General features: G+C 45.5%; 9 non-coding genes across 9 annotated transcripts; all 9 read right to left on the reverse strand.

The window, feature by feature from the left end:
* Positions 1 to 98: 98 nt before the first annotated feature.
* Positions 99 to 171, reverse strand: TRNAV-AAC (transfer RNA valine (anticodon AAC)). The gene has a single exon. It is a non-coding gene; the product is annotated as a tRNA-Val (tRNA).
* Positions 172 to 1033: 862 nt separating this feature from the next.
* Positions 1034 to 1106, reverse strand: TRNAV-CAC (transfer RNA valine (anticodon CAC)). The gene has a single exon. It is a non-coding gene; the product is annotated as a tRNA-Val (tRNA).
* A 1048-nt stretch (positions 1107 to 2154) lies between these two features.
* On the reverse strand, positions 2155 to 2227 carry TRNAV-CAC (transfer RNA valine (anticodon CAC)). The gene has a single exon. It is a non-coding gene; the product is annotated as a tRNA-Val (tRNA).
* Positions 2228 to 2340: 113 nt separating this feature from the next.
* On the reverse strand, positions 2341 to 2413 carry TRNAV-AAC (transfer RNA valine (anticodon AAC)). The gene has a single exon. It is a non-coding gene; the product is annotated as a tRNA-Val (tRNA).
* Positions 2414 to 3275: 862 nt separating this feature from the next.
* Positions 3276 to 3348, reverse strand: TRNAV-CAC (transfer RNA valine (anticodon CAC)). The gene has a single exon. It is a non-coding gene; the product is annotated as a tRNA-Val (tRNA).
* Positions 3349 to 4396: 1048 nt separating this feature from the next.
* Positions 4397 to 4469, reverse strand: TRNAV-CAC (transfer RNA valine (anticodon CAC)). Its single transcript has one exon. It is a non-coding gene; the product is annotated as a tRNA-Val (tRNA).
* Positions 4470 to 5517: 1048 nt separating this feature from the next.
* Positions 5518 to 5590, reverse strand: TRNAV-CAC (transfer RNA valine (anticodon CAC)). Its single transcript has one exon. It is a non-coding gene; the product is annotated as a tRNA-Val (tRNA).
* A 113-nt stretch (positions 5591 to 5703) lies between these two features.
* TRNAV-AAC (transfer RNA valine (anticodon AAC)) lies at positions 5704 to 5776 on the reverse strand. Its single transcript has one exon. It is a non-coding gene; the product is annotated as a tRNA-Val (tRNA).
* An 862-nt stretch (positions 5777 to 6638) lies between these two features.
* Positions 6639 to 6711, reverse strand: TRNAV-CAC (transfer RNA valine (anticodon CAC)). Its single transcript has one exon. It is a non-coding gene; the product is annotated as a tRNA-Val (tRNA).
* Positions 6712 to 7500: the final 789 nt, after the last annotated feature.

Consider the following 7500-nt stretch of genomic DNA (forward strand, 5'->3'; position numbering starts at 1 on the left):
TGTTGGGCCTTGCAAGTGGAAAGTCTACTCTAAAGTAGAATGCTTGAAAAGGGTTGCTGAAAGCGATATTGTAGCAAAAAGCACTAGCGTGTGCACAGTGTTTCTGCCCGGTTTCGAACCGGGGACCTTTCGCGTGTTAGGCGAACGTGATAACCACTACACTACAGAAACCCATTCTTGCAGATTTTTTGTGCCTTGCAAACCGAAAGTCTACGCTAAAGTACAATGCTTGAAAGGGGGTGATGAAAGCGACATTGTGGCAAAAAGCACTAGCGTGTGCACAGTGTTTCTGCCCGGTTTCTAACAGGGGACCTTTCGTGTGTGAGGCGAACGTGATTACCACTACACCACAGAAACCCACTACGATAGGCCTTTTCCGGTTGGAGGGTCGGAGGTTGGGGTCACCGTATTAGCTATTATTTGTTTCTGGTTATTTAAAAACCTGAGTTCAGTTTACCATCCTTGCAAATGATACTCTTGAGTAATGAAGAAAACAAGGAAGAAAGCCCATTTCAGATGCCTAGCTTGATACAAATAGCATCCTCAAAACAGCCAGTACTGGCAAGATAGACTGAGTCATGGATATCACCTCTAGCTGTTCCACACACTTTTCTCACCAGATCAGAGGAAAACATACACCAATGGTCGTTAGGTTTTCCAACTCAGCTGACTAAGCAGGAGAGCCAAAGTCCGCATTCCTATTGCCTTTGGGTCCAGAAAACAAGTTTTCCTAAACACTTACAGCGATGGTCAGCAGGTTTTACTAGTCAGCTATTACAGAGTCTGCACTATAGGCACTGCAGCAAAACTTTGCCTGTGTAGGACCAGCAAACCAGCTCACCTAACATCTTCAGGCAAGGGTCTTCAATTTCTCCTGGTCGACTTATAAACAGTGAAGAAAAAGAGCTCCCAGTGAAGGTGTTGCACCTAAACTGTGCTTTATATTGGCAGATTTCACTTACGGCTGCAAGAGGGGCATGGTGTGGCAAGAGCTTTGAGTGTGCCTGACTGTGAAAAAGTTAAAGGTAAGCACTGTTTCTGCCCGGTTTCGAACCGGGGACCTTTCGCGTGTGAGGCAAACGTGATAACCACTACACTACAGAAACCTATTCATGCTGCTTTGTTGGGCCTTGCAAGTGGAAAGTCTACTCTAAAGTAGAATGCTTGAAAAGGGTTGCTGAAAGCGATATTGTAGCAAAAAGCACTAGCATGTGCACAGAGTTTCTGCACGGTTTCGAACCGGGGACCTTTCGCGTGTTAGGCGAACGTGATAACCACTACACTACAGAAACCCATTCTTGCAGATTTTTTGTGCCTTGCAAACCGAAAGTCTACGCTAAAGTACAATGCTTGAAAGGGGGTGATGAAAGCGACATTGTGGCAAAAAGCACTAGCGTGTGCACAGTGTTTCTGCCCGGTTTCTAACTGGGGACCTTTCGTGTGTGAGGCGAACGTGATTACCACTACACCACAGAAACCCACTACGATAGGCCTTTTCCGGTTGGAGGGTCGGAGGTTGGGGTCACCGTATTAGCTATTATTTGTTTCTGGTTATTTAAAAACCTGAGTTCAGTTTACCATCCTTGCAAATGATACTCTTGAGTAATGAAGAAAACAAGGAAGAAAGCCCATTTCAGATGCATAGCTTGATACAAATACCATCCTCAAAACAGCCAGTACTGGCAAGATAGACTGAGTCATGGATATCACCTCTAGCTGTTCCACACACTTTTCTCACCAGATCAGAGGAAAACATACACCAATGGTCGTTAGGTTTTCCAACTCAGCTGACTAAGCAGGAGAGCCAAAGTCCGCATTCCTATTGCCTTTGGGTCCAGAAAACAAGTTTTCCTAAACACTTACAGCGATGGTCAGCAGGTTTTACTAGTCAGCTATTACAGAGTCTGCACTATAGGCACTGCAGCAAAACTTTGCCTGTGTAGGACCAGCAAACCAGCTCACCTAACATCTTCAGGCAAGGGTCTTCAATTTCTCCTGGTCGACTTATAAACAGTGAAGAAAAAGAGCTCCCAGTGAAGGTGTTGCACCTAAACTGTGCTTTATATTGGCAGATTTCACTTACGGCTGCAAGAGGGGCATGGTGTGGCAAGAGCTTTGAGTGTGCCTGACTGTGAAAAAGTTAAAGGTAAGCACTGTTTCTGCCCGGTTTCGAACCGGGGACCTTTCGCGTGTGAGGCGAACGTGATAACCACTACACTACAGAAACCTATTCATGCTGTTTTGTTGGGCCTTGCAAGTGGAAAGTCTACTCTAAAGTAGAATGCTTGAAAAGGGTTGCTGAAAGCGATATTGTAGCAAAAAGCACTAGCGTGTGCACAGTGTTTCTGCCCGGTTTCGAACCGGGGACCTTTCGCGTGTTAGGCGAACGTGATAACCACTACACTACAGAAACCCATTCTTGCAGATTTTTTGTGCCTTGCAAACCGAAAGTCTACGCTAAAGTACAATGCTTGAAAGGGGGTGATGAAAGCGACATTGTGGCAAAAAGCACTAGCGTGTGCACAGTGTTTCTGCCCGGTTTCTAACAGGGGACCTTTCGTGTGTGAGGCGAACGTGATTACCACTACACCACAGAAACCCACTACGATAGGCCTTTTCCGGTTGGAGGGTCGGAGGTTGGGGTCACCGTATTAGCTATTATTTGTTTCTGGTTATTTAAAAACCTGAGTTCAGTTTACCATCCTTGCAAATGATACTCTTGAGTAATGAAGAAAACAAGGAAGAAAGCCCATTTCAGATGCCTAGCTTGATACAAATAGCATCCTCAAAACAGCCAGTACTGGCAAGATAGACTGAGTCATGGATATCACCTCTAGCTGTTCCACACACTTTTCTCACCAGATCAGAGGAAAACATACACCAATGGTCGTTAGGTTTTCCAACTCAGCTGACTAAGCAGGAGAGCCAAAGTCCGCATTCCTATTGCCTTTGGGTCCAGAAAACAAGTTTTCCTAAACACTTACAGCGATGGTCAGCAGGTTTTACTAGTCAGCTATTACAGAGTCTGCACTATAGGCACTGCAGCAAAACTTTGCCTGTGTAGGACCAGCAAACCAGCTCACCTAACATCTTCAGGCAAGGGTCTTCAATTTCTCCTGGTCGACTTATAAACAGTGAAGAAAAAGAGCTCCCAGTGAAGGTGTTGCACCTAAACTGTGCTTTATATTGGCAGATTTCACTTACGGCTGCAAGAGGGGCATGGTGTGGCAAGAGCTTTGAGTGTGCCTGACTGTGAAAAAGTTAAAGGTAAGCACTGTTTCTGCCCGGTTTCGAACCGGGGACCTTTCGCGTGTGAGGCGAACGTGATAACCACTACACTACAGAAACCTATTCATGCTGCTTTGTTGGGCCTTGCAAGTGGAAAGTCTACTCTAAAGTAGAATGCTTGAAAAGGGTTGCTGAAAGCGATATTGTAGCAAAAAGCACTAGCGTGTGCACAGTGTTTCTGCCCGGTTTCGAACCGGGGACCTTTCACGTGTTAGGCGAACGTGATAACCACTACACTACAGAAACCCATTCTTGCAGATTTTTTGTGCCTTGCAAACCGAAAGTCTACGCTAAAGTACAATGCTTGAAAGGGGGTGATGAAAGCGACATTGTGGCAAAAAGCACTAGCGTGTGCACAGTGTTTATGCCCGGTTTCTAACTGGGGACCTTTCGTGTGTGAGGCGAATGTGATAACCACTACACCACAGAAACCCACCACGATAGGCCTTTTCCGGTCGGAGGGTCGGAGGTTGGGGTCACCGTATTAGCTATTATTTGTTTCTGGTTATTTAAAAACCTGAGTTCAGTTTACCATCCTTGCAAATGATACTCTTGAGTAATGAAGAAAACAAGGAAGAAAGCCCATTTCAGATGCCTAGCTTGATACAAATATCATCCTCAAAACAGCCAGTACTGGCAAGATAGACTGAGTCATGGATATCACCTCTAGCTGTTCCACACACTTTTCTCACCAGATCAGAGGAAAACATACACCAATGGTCGTTAGGTTTTCCAACTCAGCTGACTAAGCAGGAGAGCCAAAGTCCGCATTCCTATTGCCTTTGGGTCCAGAAAACAAGTTTTCCTAAACACTTACAGCGATGGTCAGCAGGTTTTACTAGTCAGCTATTACAGAGTCTGCACTATAGGCACTGCAGCAAAACTTTGCCTGTGTAGGACCAGCAAACCAGCTCACCTAACATCTTCAGGCAAGGGTCTTCAATTTCTCCTGGTCGACTTATAAACAGTGAAGAAAAAGAGCTCCCAGTGAAGGTGTTGCACCTAAACTGTGCTTTATATTGGCAGATTTCACTTACGGCTGCAAGAGGGGCATGGTGTGGCAAGAGCTTTGAGTGTGCCTGACTGTGAAAAAGTTAAAGGTAAGCACTGTTTCTGCCCGGTTTCGAACCGGGGACCTTTCGCGTGTGAGGCGAACGTGATAACCACTACACTACAGAAACCTATTCATGCTGCTTTGTTGGGCCTTGCAAGTGGAAAGTCTACTCTAAAGTAGAATGCTTGAAAAGGGTTGCTGAAAGCGATATTGTAGCAAAAAGCACTAGCATGTGCACAGTGTTTCTGCACGGTTTCGAACCGGGGACCTTTCGCGTGTTAGGCGAACGTGATAACCACTACACTACAGAAACCCATTCTTGCAGATTTTTTGTGCCTTGCAAACCGAAAGTCTACGCTAAAGTACAATGCTTGAAAGGGGGTGATGAAAGCGACATTGTGGCAAAAAGCACTAGCGTGTGCACAGTGTTTCTGCCCGGTTTCTAACTGGGGACCTTTCGTGTGTGAGGCGAACGTGATTACCACTACACCACAGAAACCCACTACGATAGGCCTTTTCCGGTTGGAGGGTCGGAGGTTGGGGTCACCGTATTAGCTATTATTTGTTTCTGGTTATTTAAAAACCTGAGTTCAGTTTACCATCCTTGCAAATGATACTCTTGAGTAATGAAGAAAACAAGGAAGAAAGCCCATTTCAGATGCATAGCTTGATACAAATACCATCCTCAAAACAGCCAGTACTGGCAAGATAGACTGAGTCATGGATATCACCTCTAGCTGTTCCACACACTTTTCTCACCAGATCAGAGGAAAACATACACCAATGGTCGTTAGGTTTTCCAACTCAGCTGACTAAGCAGGAGAGCCAAAGTCCGCATTCCTATTGCCTTTGGGTCCAGAAAACAAGTTTTCCTAAACACTTACAGCGATGGTCAGCAGGTTTTACTAGTCAGCTATTACAGAGTCTGCACTATAGGCACTGCAGCAAAACTTTGCCTGTGTAGGACCAGCAAACCAGCTCACCTAACATCTTCAGGCAAGGGTCTTCAATTTCTCCTGGTCGACTTATAAACAGTGAAGAAAAAGAGCTCCCAGTGAAGGTGTTGCACCTAAACTGTGCTTTATATTGGCAGATTTCACTTACGGCTGCAAGAGGGGCATGGTGTGGCAAGAGCTTTGAGTGTGCCTGACTGTGAAAAAGTTAAAGGTAAGCACTGTTTCTGCCCGGTTTCGAACCGGGGACCTTTCGCGTGTGAGGCGAACGTGATAACCACTACACTACAGAAACCTATTCATGCTGTTTTGTTGGGCCTTGCAAGTGGAAAGTCTACTCTAAAGTAGAATGCTTGAAAAGGGTTGCTGAAAGCGATATTGTAGCAAAAAGCACTAGCGTGTGCACAGTGTTTCTGCCCGGTTTCGAACCGGGGACCTTTCGCGTGTTAGGCGAACGTGATAACCACTACACTACAGAAACCCATTCTTGCAGATTTTTTGTGCCTTGCAAACCGAAAGTCTACGCTAAAGTACAATGCTTGAAAGGGGGTGATGAAAGCGACATTGTGGCAAAAAGCACTAGCGTGTGCACAGTGTTTCTGCCCGGTTTCTAACAGGGGACCTTTCGTGTGTGAGGCGAACGTGATTACCACTACACCACAGAAACCCACTACGATAGGCCTTTTCCGGTTGGAGGGTCGGAGGTTGGGGTCACCGTATTAGCTATTATTTGTTTCTGGTTATTTAAAAACCTGAGTTCAGTTTACCATCCTTGCAAATGATACTCTTGAGTAATGAAGAAAACAAGGAAGAAAGCCCATTTCAGATGCCTAGCTTGATACAAATAGCATCCTCAAAACAGCCAGTACTGGCAAGATAGACTGAGTCATGGATATCACCTCTAGCTGTTCCACACACTTTTCTCACCAGATCAGAGGAAAACATACACCAATGGTCGTTAGGTTTTCCAACTCAGCTGACTAAGCAGGAGAGCCAAAGTCCGCATTCCTATTGCCTTTGGGTCCAGAAAACAAGTTTTCCTAAACACTTACAGCGATGGTCAGCAGGTTTTACTAGTCAGCTATTACAGAGTCTGCACTATAGGCACTGCAGCAAAACTTTGCCTGTGTAGGACCAGCAAACCAGCTCACCTAACATCTTCAGGCAAGGGTCTTCAATTTCTCCTGGTCGACTTATAAACAGTGAAGAAAAAGAGCTCCCAGTGAAGGTGTTGCACCTAAACTGTGCTTTATATTGGCAGATTTCACTTACGGCTGCAAGAGGGGCATGGTGTGGCAAGAGCTTTGAGTGTGCCTGACTGTGAAAAAGTTAAAGGTAAGCACTGTTTCTGCCCGGTTTCGAACCGGGGACCTTTCGCGTGTGAGGCGAACGTGATAACCACTACACTACAGAAACCTATTCATGCTGCTTTGTTGGGCCTTGCAAGTGGAAAGTCTACTCTAAAGTAGAATGCTTGAAAAGGGTTGCTGAAAGCGATATTGTAGCAAAAAGCACTAGCGTGTGCACAGTGTTTCTGCCCGGTTTCGAACCGGGGACCTTTCACGTGTTAGGCGAACGTGATAACCACTACACTACAGAAACCCATTCTTGCAGATTTTTTGTGCCTTGCAAACCGAAAGTCTACGCTAAAGTACAATGCTTGAAAGGGGGTGATGAAAGCGACATTGTGGCAAAAAGCACTAGCGTGTGCACAGTGTTTATGCCCGGTTTCTAACTGGGGACCTTTCGTGTGTGAGGCGAACGTGATAACCACTACACCACAGAAACCCACCACGATAGGCCTTTTCCGGTCGGAGGGTCGGAGGTTGGGGTCACCGTATTAGCTATTATTTGTTTCTGGTTATTTAAAAACCTGAGTTCAGTTTACCATCCTTGCAAATGATACTCTTGAGTAATGAAGAAAACAAGGAAGAAAGCCCATTTCAGATGCCTAGCTTGATACAAATATCATCCTCAAAACAGCCAGTACTGGCAAGATAGACTGAGTCATGGATATCACCTCTAGCTGTTCCACACACTTTTCTCACCAGATCAGAGGAAAACATACACCAATGGTCGTTAGGTTTTCCAACTCAGCTGACTAAGCAGGAGAGCCAAAGTCCGCATTCCTATTGCCTTTGGGTCCAGAAAACAAGTTTTCCTAAACACTTACAGCGATGGTCAGCAGGTTTTACTAGTCAGCTA

The sequence above is a fragment of the Aquarana catesbeiana genome, linkage group LG03 (genome assembly GCF_042186555.1).
Source record: "Aquarana catesbeiana isolate 2022-GZ linkage group LG03, ASM4218655v1, whole genome shotgun sequence".
NCBI classification, from domain to species: Eukaryota; Metazoa; Chordata; class Amphibia; order Anura; family Ranidae; genus Aquarana; species Aquarana catesbeiana.